This window comes from Melozone crissalis, unplaced genomic scaffold (assembly GCF_028551555.1).
Source record: "Melozone crissalis strain CALT ecotype California unplaced genomic scaffold, PUWL_Pcris_2 ptg000164l_1, whole genome shotgun sequence".
In the NCBI taxonomy this organism is placed as follows: Eukaryota; Metazoa; Chordata; class Aves; order Passeriformes; family Passerellidae; genus Melozone; species Melozone crissalis.
The window spans coordinates 464,724-475,390 of record NW_026535934.1 but is presented as its reverse complement, the minus strand read 5'-3'; the positions used below and the strand labels follow the sequence as shown (position 1 = coordinate 475,390).

The 10,667-nt window shown below is 49.0% G+C and overlaps 1 long non-coding RNA gene across 1 annotated transcript; it reads right to left on the bottom strand.

Annotated features, from left to right (window-relative positions):
• Positions 1-329: 329 nt before the first annotated feature.
• LOC128948882 (uncharacterized) lies at positions 330-10,366 on the bottom strand. The gene is made up of 4 exons (XR_008484161.1): positions 10,289-10,366; positions 9,913-10,172; positions 9,405-9,522; positions 330-551 (listed from the first exon to the last, which is right to left on the bottom strand). It is a non-coding gene; the product is annotated as an uncharacterized LOC128948882 (long non-coding RNA).
• Between the last annotated feature and the right edge of the window lie 301 nt (positions 10,367-10,667).

Genomic DNA, 10,667 nt, shown 5'->3' with positions numbered 1-10,667 from the left:
CATCTCATAAATTCACACCCAAAACTCCAGCAGCCCAGCTGGCCCTACCAAAGGTCTATGTTTATACATACAGCAAACAAAACCAAAATCCCAGTAATACCCATCAGAAATCTATGAAACAATCCTATTGAAATTAATGCTGCCTCAAATACAAACCAACCCATCCAGAAAGTCAGCTTCACTCAAAAAACAATTTACACAGAGTTAATAATACCAAGAAATAAAACAACACACCATATACCACCAATGAATATAATAGTCAAGTAAAAAAAAAAACACTACATTTTTTTCTTTTTATTTCTTAAACTAACTTCTTTTATTAGCTAGAACAAAAGATTTTGCCAGGACTGTAACAACAACAACAACCTCTTTTTCTTCTTCTCCTTCTGAAATGTCCCTTCTCACTCCCAAATTCCTTTCAACTCCTGAGTTTACATCCAAGCAAAAAGCAAAATTCGTGCACTCGTGCGTTCGCTGCTCCCGTCAGATTCTCTCTTCCCCTCCACATCTTCTCACACTTTCAGTCTTCACGCTGTCCCGCCGTGATGAGTCTGACAGAAGAATTGGCACAAGCTAACAGAGCATTTCCCTCCCTCCCTCCCGCTGCTTTCCTCAGCGCATTTCAATCCATCCCAGGCCTGCAACGATGCACCCTCACCCCAAAGCTCACAGCAAGCGTGCAGCAGCTCAGGCTCACTTGCCTCCAGGGCTCTGTGCCTTGGATAGCCGAGGAAACTTCTGATGAGCCTCCGTTCCAATCAACTGGAATGCAAACTCACCTCCATCTCAGAGCCTCAGTGACCTCGGCCAGCCCCTTCCTCACTTCCCTGGGTCACAATGACTTCCAGGCACAAGGATGCCAAGCAGGTTCTTGTCTTTTCTCTTGAGTGCCAACAGGTCAAATATGTAGGCTTTGACATAACTAATTACCCTCTCTTTGAACTCTCCCAAGGACACTTTTAAAGAAAAGACACAAGATTGCTGCTACAGCCATGTGGGATCGGGAGGAAAGCAGCAAGGATCCCAGGCCAGCGGCGCGGCCGGGCAGCGTCACGTCCCTGCCGCCCTGTGACAGGGCGCACGGCTGCAGGGCCCCAGAGCCTGCAGGCCCTGGAGCTGCCACACGGATGGACCCGGTTCCCTCCCCGGGTGCCCAGAGGGAAACCTGAGGGCAGGTGTCCACCCCGAGGGTGCACCCAGAGCCCCGGGCACGGATGGAGTCACTGGCCGCTCTCTGGGGACGAGACCCTCCCTGCAGGTGACGCTGCCTTGTCCTCTCCCTCCCTGTGGCACAGGCACCTCCAGGCTCCATGACCAGCCTCCTTCCGTCAGCATCCAGGTGCTGTGTCGGAGCCAGAGGGGTCGAGGCTTTCCAGAACCATAGCATCCTTTAGGCTGCAAAAGCCTGCTAAGGCCATTGAGCCCAGCTGCTGCCCCAGCACTGCCAAGCCCCCACCCAAATCAGGTCCCTAAACACCACATCTTGCCATGCTTCAAATGTCTCCAGGAATGAGGACTGCCCTGGGCAGCCCGCTCCTATGCCTGACCACCCTTTCAGTGAACAAATTGGTCCTCAAAGCCAATCTGAGCCTTCCCTGCTGCAACTTGAGGCCATTTCCTTTTGTCACGGCACTTCTTACCGGGGAGATCTCGGCACTTCAACCTTACCTGCTCCTTCCCTAGGAGCTCTCTGGCTTGCCTGCATGAGAGGAGAAACACTCCCAGCACAGGAACGGCAGCTCAGCAGGTCCCACACCGAGGCAGGGGAGCAGCTGTCCTCACCACAGCTCCCGTGTCAGCTCTCACAGATCGGCTCTGCTCTGCCTCCCGGGGGCAGATCTCTGCTCAGCGCTTCAGAATTGCCTGTTTGGAGGAGGGGGAAAAAACAGCTTAGCCAAGATTTTTATCCAGACTTATCTGATGTCTTTGCCTGCTTTGCCTCTTCCTGACTTCCTTCTGCTAAAAAAACAGCTGCCTTTGGACTTCTAGGGGCAACTGCCACGTAATGCTTGAAAAGGAACTACAGAAAAGTGCCTCATTTTTCAAGACTCAGCCAAGAAGACAGACAACTGCACCTTCTCCATCCCCACTGCCTGCAGAGCTGCCAGGCACCAGGCCAGCTCTGCTCCTGCTTCCAGTTGTTCCCAACTCTGCTGCAAGAACTGAAGGCTGCTTTGGCATTCCATGGCTCCGCTCCTCCCAAAAAAGATCTTTCAGTGCCGTTCTCCCTCCACGGGAAGGGCCCTTTTGTCTCACACGCTCCGTGACACGAGGCTGCGCCAAGCTGCAGCAGCCTCTGCTCCAGCTGGGAAGGGCTTTCTTCCTCCTCTGGCACCTGCCTGGCACAGGTTGCTCACACATGCTGGGGCTGCCCCATCCCTGGAAGTGTTCCAAGGCCCATTGGTGCTCTGGGATCAGGCTCAGAGCAACCTGGTCCATGGAACCGTGTCCTTGCCCACGGCACCAGGCTTGGAACGAGGTGATCTTTAGAGCCCCTTCCAACCTGAATTATTCCATGATTCTATGAACTCAAAAAACTCGGGGAAGAAATCTGTAAAGTCACTAAATACATAAAAGCATATCCCCATCAGCATAATTTTGAATGAAAAGTATATCTACAAACAGGGAGAAATATTCTATGTATTTGCTCTTGCTACCTTTCAGGTGTAATTTCAGCTATCTCTTCCAGTTTTAAAATATTCTCTTTTGAAATAATAAGCCGTGTTCAAATTTTAGCATTTTTACACTATTGCAGAAGCAAAAATTGCTGACAATCAGGCCGTGTCATTCTCTATGGAGCAGAGCCATCGTGACAGCATTCCTGGGACAGAAATTTTACAGGATGTCACTCCACAGAGAGCACCAAATTCCATATCAGTTGGCAGTTCTGCTCCTCCACATCAGAAAGCTAAACTAGGACAAGACAGCCTCGGGATTCACGAATGGCAAGGCAATAAGAGACACGCCTTAATAATATCATTACAATTTCCACAGATCTGCCACCTGATCTGCGACAGCACAGCACCCTGGCCCAGAGGAAGGTGAGCCTGCCCAGGACAGAGGTGGAACTAGGTCGTTTTCAAGATCTCTTCCACCCCAAACCATTCTGCGGTGTGATGACACAGGAGAGTTGTAAGGGAGAAGAAGGATGAATTCCTTTGGAAGGATCATTGTTTGCCTCTCTAGTAGCAGGCTTTACTGGCAGGATTGTTTTGCTCTTGCACTGACCTTGGCTGAAGGTGCTTCACCCTGCAGAGAGCGGTGACAGCCTGCTGCACACGCTGTTCTTGGGCAGAGCGCACGGAGCCAGAGGGCAAAGAGCCCCCAGCAGGTCCGTGACAGGAGCGGATGCTCCTCCCCACCTTTGGAAATATCCATTAGGGATTTTTCCAGCAGATGGCAACAGCAGACCGGCGTGGACTGCAAGGGCAGACTCTGCGGGCTGCCTGAAACCTGGCTGGGCTCCACCCAAAGCACCTCTCGGGTCTGCTCCTCCCGCTCCTGACATTGAGCCTGGCTGGCAGCCCAGGGCATGGTTACTGGAATACAGAATGAATCAGTGCTGCAGGAAACTGCACACACAACAAGCTCTGCAGCTCTTGCTGTGTGTGCAGGCCTTAAAACACACCTGGTGCATTTGGAACAGATGAAAATTATGGCTCCCCCTGAATAAACATGATTTCTCTCCTAGATATCATTTTGAAAAATAATACTTCAAGGGGTGATCAGAATGGGAGCGCAGACAAACACCAAGAATAAAAACTACAGCGTTTGATGCTTTATCAAAAGGTGTGCCTGCCCTACCGTGTCGGGAAGCTGGACTGCTGGACCCAACTTTGCAGCACATTCTTGTCATTGCTTCTGAGCCACCTTCACCAGCTGCTCTCGTGGCATTTGCCGTGCCATTTGCAAATTACAATACGAGCGAACCTGGAAGGCAAAACACAAGATAAATTTACAGCTGGACAGTCAAATCTTTTTCTCCAAAATCAATGTACAGCTTTCCCCTTAAGCTGAAGTACAGGCCAAATTCATAGAATCACTCGGGTGAGAGAAGCCCTTCAGGCAGTGAAAACGAGCATTTAGGTGTGGTATGAAGCTTGGGGAGCCCTGAAGAGGCCGTAAAAGTCGACTGATATTCTTTGGAAATTACAAATAAAAAATGGGAGGAATGAATTTACAATGAACCCAGTGCGGAAACGCCGCAAGGGACAGCTTGCAGGGGAGATGCCTGAAAGCCAAAGCTGTGCTTCAGTGGCATCTGAGGTGGCAATTTTGCAGAGTGCCTGTACACAAGTTTCTTTTCACTGCGAGCAGTGAGCAGCGGCTCAGAAGACCTGGCTGTAAAAAACACAGGTTATTGTCCCCAAGCACATGCCAGTGGTCTGGAAAAGGGTGACACTCGTTGACATGACTGTTGTGATTGCTCAAGGGGAGAGCTCCTCAGTCCTCCTCACTTCACTGATGCTCCCCATTGGGGCGCAGGTGAATGGCACCACTGGGCTGTGCTTCACCTCCCTGGGTATATTCTGTGCAGGGAACTGCAATGCCATTGCAACTTTTCTGCTCTCACGTCATTCTTCCAGAAAAAAAACCAGTACCTTGAAGGGGAAAGTGCCCTGTCCCACTTCCTTTGTCACTTGTGCTAACCCACAGCACACACTCCCTGCACATGTTATCTGAATGTTAACTCTGTTTACAAGTGCTGTGAATAAACCCCAATCCAACTGAGAAAGTTCCTCTTTGCTCACATTTCAATACAAGGCTGGAACTATCACCTTGCAAAGAACTTTCCTCTACCACTGCTAGATGCAAAACCAAAAAGTAAACCTAGGAATGCCTGCCACACTCCAGCACACAAAGCTGCTGCTGCTGCTTTTAATGGCTTAGCCTGAGGGCTTTGCTGCTCTTCCTTTGCTCTGCTAATGGGAAGGACTGGGAGACCTCTTTGAACTAGCTACACATACCAAAGACCGAATAAACAAGTATTCTTCATCCCATTTCTCTTAAGAGTTTGTCCTGACAGATGCCTTCTCCCTCCTGAGGTGTGGATTATAGTTTGTGTTTCCCTTTTTTTCCCCCTTTAGCCCTGGAAGCATTTCACACCCTGCTGGGCAATGCCCAGAAGTAATCAGACTGACTGAACACGGGAAACGCAGACAAAAGAAAAGGCTGGAAGCTACTGTTCTTCTCCCAGCTGGCACCGCCAGCTCCTGAGGGCTCAGCCACGACAGCCCACGTTTGTGACAGTACCTGTACGCTCTGGGTGTGTGCAGCCCTTGCGTCGTGCGGCAGCCTGGAGCTGCAGGCTCAGATATCCACCGCGAGCTCCTGGATCTTCCAGGACAAAGCCAGCTCTCCCTGCTGCTCCCGTGTTGCGCTGCCTGTGGAGCAGGGAGGGAAGGAGAGGCACACAGGTTAGCACAGTGGCAGTGCACGAGCTGCCAGGCGTCACCCATCTGACCCGCACCAAAGAGGAAATCTTAATTTTCAGAACTTCCCATCATGCCACACAAGACACTGAAGCCGTCCAAATCTGGAAGGGATAGCCTGGCATGATGCCTCCCCCAGGTCATATCTTACATCAAGAGTTCTTTTTCTCCTGCACAAGGCTCTATATCCTACTTGGACAGATATACAAATATCTATAGAAACTACAGATATTCAATAAGCCATCTTAAATCATAACAGCCAGGCCTCTGTACGACCGTGCTTAACTCCTGCTCAGCTCACGCCATCTCCCCGTTCCTCAGGCATCAGAAACCACTGAAACTCCCGTGTTTTCCTGGGGGCTGCCTGCCTGCAGCTGCCCTCCTCTCACCAACGGGGCCACCTGCCAGGCTCCCCAGGGCACAGCAGCCTCCAAGGGGAGCATTCGTCTGTTTGAGAGGTGATGGAAAGCCTGGGGAAAAAAAAAGCTCAGCGACACTGTGGCTCTGAAGGTGCAAGAACCATTACCCTGGAGACGTGCAGCTCACCTGGTTCATGCTGGGCAAGTTCTCTGCTCGCTTCACCTGAGCGTTCAGCTGGAGAGATCCATTTCCACGCGCTGGGCTGGCTCCATCTCCGTCCCTGCTGCGAGAAGGTGTTCAGGGGGATGCCGCTGCCCGCTCAGCAGACGCTTCACACACTCTGCCAGCAGCAGGGGCAGCCTTTGAGGCCACACCAGCCTGGCACAGAGTCACTGAGCCATTCTGACTGTGTTAACAGCACCACGGATGAACCCCCATACCCTCGGGCCTTCATTCTCCGGCACCCCGAGCCCCGCGGCTGCGCGGCAAAGAAGGAAAGCGGGCACCGGAAGAGAGGAGCGAGAGCAGGGCATGACAAAGGGCGGCGAGGGAGGGCGGGCTGTGCAGGAAAGCGGCACGGGAAGGGAAAGCCCGGGAGGGGGGTAGAGGGAGGGTGGACAGAGGAGGCAGAAACGGGGAAGAGAAAGGGAGTAGCGGGGAAGGGGCTGGACAGGAAGGAGCCGGGCTTGTGGGGGGAGAGGGAATGGGGGAAAGGGAGCGAGAGAAGGCGAATACGGGGAGAAGGAAGGAGGGCGAGAGAGAGGGACAGGCGGGGAAGCCTCACAGAGCCCCGGCTGCACCCCGAGCCCGGCCCGGCGCCTCGCCCTGCCCGGGAGGCTGCGCTCGGGGGAGCTGGGCTCGCTCCGGAGTCACTCGGCTCCAGTCGGCTCTTCGGCTAAACTCGGCTATTGTCGGCTAAACTCGGCTATTGTCGGCTAAACTCGGCTATTGACGGCCGCATTCGGCTCCATTCGTCCCTCCGGCTCGCTTCGGCCGAACTCGGAGCCGCTCTCTGCGCGTTCGGCTGAGCTCGGCTCGGCTCGCCTCCCCGAGGGCGGGCAAGCGGCGCCGCCTCACGTTAAACTCGCCCGGCTCGGGGCTCTCCTGCTGCCGCGTCACGCGGGCGGCCCGGCCTTCGTACCGACACGACCGGGAGCGCGGGGTGGCACAGGAGCTCATTGGGCTGTGCTAATTAGCACTCGCGCTAATTAGCGCGCACGAGAGCGGCGGGCTCGGTTCGGCCGAGCTCGGCTCCGTTCAGGCAGCCTCGCAAGCCTGGCCTCGGTTCGCTCGAGCCCGTCAGGTTCGGCCGGTCTCGCCTTGGTTCGGCTGAGCTCGTTCCATTCGGCTGAAGGCGGCGTCGTTCAGTCGTGTTCTTATAAATACCTTTCTTTATTGACTGTATATTTCTATATTTAGATTTCTACTTCTATGATTCCAAATAAAACCCCTGTCTCTAACCAAATAAACACAAAAAAAGCCTTCTTTTGAACGATATTGAAATATTTTTATACTTTTGTATAATTATATTCACATTTATATTTATAGTTTCTTTTGATGCATTATATTCATAATTATATATAATATATATAAAATTCTAGGAAAGTATCTAAGTTATTATTTATATTAGGTATCACATCTACTGCTAAAACTAATTTTTTCTTATAGGTTTAAATTTTATATATATCTGTATATATTTATATTTCTATACTTAGATTTCTCCCTTTATATTATTTGTAGTTATAATTTTTACAATCAAAACACTGCCTATTGACAAATGAAAAAACCCACTTTGTTTAACTATTTTAAAAAATATTTTCATGCTTAAATTGTCATATTTATATTTATAATTTGTTCAGTATTACATGAGAACATACCTGCTCCTGCACTGCAGCGGGGCTCCCGCTCCTGGGGACCTTGGGGTGCCCCAATGGCATCAGAGCCCCGCGTCTTCATCCCCTTCTCCTCTATTTAGAAACTACACTGGAACCTTTTCCTGGGAACAAAGACGTTACCTAAATCCTCTCCCCGTGTCCCAGACAGATGGATATTCAGTTATTAGTTGGCTGGGCAGCAGTTTCTTAAATAGAATGATAAACAGGATGCGAACATTTTAGCTACAAGCAAATAGGCAAATCTGAACAAGGTACTGGTGGCCAACACCAACCACCAAAGTGATTTTGAAGCCATTTTTTAAACAATAAAATAATGATACCACAAAAATTAAGCAAAAAGCTAACTACTGGCTAAGAAAGAAGGAAAAATTAACTTTTGACAGCAACAACGTTCCAACCAGACAGGCTTTTTCCTCATGTCATACCTTGTAACTACCTCTCTTGGCAATTCTCGTCATGTATCCCAAAAGGAATAAATACCTCAGAGCGTCCTAAAGCAAAAAGTAGCACACGTGAGCCCCTCACACTCCCGGGAGGCCGGCACAGCGTGCACTGAGTCTGCAACAAATTCTGCTCACTGAGGGTCTGCAAACAAAGGTTCAACTGATGAATTGAACTGATTTTAAAGAGAGGTTTTCGAAGCACTGAAGCACAAAAAAGAACAAGCAGAAACAATTCTTAAAAAAAACCTGCAAGTTTCGTTTAGCATATATGCGACTGATTTCCACCCTGTGGCTTCTCACTTGGATTCGTCTGCAGGTTCAGGAAGATGACAATGCACACTCTGCCTTCCCTGAGCCCCCCACAGCAGCGGAGCGCTGCTCCGTGCGCTCAGATCATCAGGAACTGGATTACACGTGCCCGGATGGACCGGAACTGCTCTGCTGCAGATTCAGGAGACGATGGCAGAGAGGGGCTGGCCGAGGCGTCGTCCCAGTTCCGTTCCTGTGTGACGAGGAGCGGTTTGTTCCCAGCAGCTGCAACAATCCCCAGCTCGCTTCCGTGGTGAGTGCCGATGGCACACAAATGGCAGCCCGAGGAAATCGTGTTCTGGGCTCTAAGTGGTTGGGACGGGGTCCGATTTTTTGTTTTGTATCTGTATGATGATTAGTACAACAGGGCCCTGACCGATGACGTGGCAGCACAGAATTAAAAACTCCTCAATAGGATTACATCGGCTTCTAGGAAAAGACAAAAGCCTAGGACCCTTCTGAAATCTACTTTTAATCCAGAGCACACGGATTGTCACCATGCTGCACCTTCCAGCTTTTCAAAGCAGCTTACTTCTGAAGACCAGGAAACACTGATTTCTACAGAAACAATGGGCAACCCCCAGGCTAATCTCAGCACTACTGTTTAATAGGGGACCTGCCAGCGTGCCAGTCCAGCCTAAAGTGTGCTTTACTTCAGTCTAACATCCCCACAAAATTCTTCTCACGTCTCCCAACCCTGAAATCTTTTTTTCCCCTAAAGCTTCTCATCATTAGCAATTTCCAAGTAACATGTTTTTTTTACAGCATTCAAAAATGTCATGCTGGACTGTGCTAGAGAGTAATCTGCAAATATAAGCTTAGCAAAGTTTGAATTGACTTGTCCAGAGAAAAAACCTACAAGCGAACACCTACACCTGCCTACAAAGAGCTAACAAGCCCCTGGCAGCTGCCAGCATCAAAGCACATTGGATGTTTCTAATACAGGGTAAGGATAACAATATCACCTTTTGTTCTCTCCAGCTTGTTTTCCCTGCAGTCATATTTTGCTTCTTATGATTTTTTTAGTCTCCGTATCTTCGTGGACAGCACCGAGCCTGAAGACAAGGATACGAGAGTCTTTCCCTGCCGTACGGAGAGAACCAGGAAAACAGTTAAAAAGAGAACAGGGTAGTTTGAAATTCATACTTGCAATGAGAAGCAGCGCCTAACCAACAGAACAAAAGTAAACAAAGCATGATAGCTCCCTGGGGACAGAAGACTTACAAACTCTCCAGAATTTACAATTCTAGCGACCATCCCCTTCAGGACGGCAGCCAAGTGTCCCATGAGGTGGCGCTACACCAAAGAACAATCTGAGAGGTTCCAAAGAGCGAAATGCACGATATTTTGCAAAGACATAAAATCTTGCAAAATAACAAAAATACAATGGATGTAAACTACAGGGCAAGAGTACAAGTGTTCACTTTAAGAGCTGGAACCATCCAGGTGAGCACCTGATAACTGGATTCTCACCAGAGTTTGAACCCTTCAGGTCACCGAAGAGTTTTCCCCAGAAATTTCACAGACTGAGTTTTGATAGAAGTACAGTTGCCACATCCTCAGAAACGTCACCCATTCTCCAGGTGTGTGGAGGGAACTGCAAATGGCTCTCACGTAGTTTGAGCTACTTCTGTAAGGTCTCAGGGTGAATTTCACCAGATGCAACCAAACAGGGCAACTCCCTGTGGGACAGAAGGAACCCAAAGCTTGGGTAAGCAGAGCTGCAGCAAATACTGAGGAAACAAACATAACAGTGTAAAAAATAATAAACCATCCTTTTTTTTCTCTTGCTTTTGTTTTTTTCTTATTCAGATCAGCATAGCAATTAAAGAGAAAGTGAAAAACTCACCATTACTGAACATTTCATCATCTGCAGGCTGAGCATCCTTAGCATAGAGGACTCCAAAGTTAAAATTCACCGATCCCTGCGAAATAAAACCAAATATTGTATGATAAACAGTCAGACAGCAAACATAAAAATTTGTTTCCTCTAAGGACTTTCAGGTATGTATGTATCTTTGCATACATCCTACACATTAGAACATACACTTTATACCATCACCTAATACATAATCACTTACCTTTAAATTTTGATAGTATAGCATGAATTTTTAACTTAAATTGGTGATCTATTATTATTAAGTTGGTGCTTAAAGTTATTTCTGCTGTCACGTTCAAAAAAACATTAATTTTTTTTACTGTAATGACCAATTGATTTCAAAGTCATC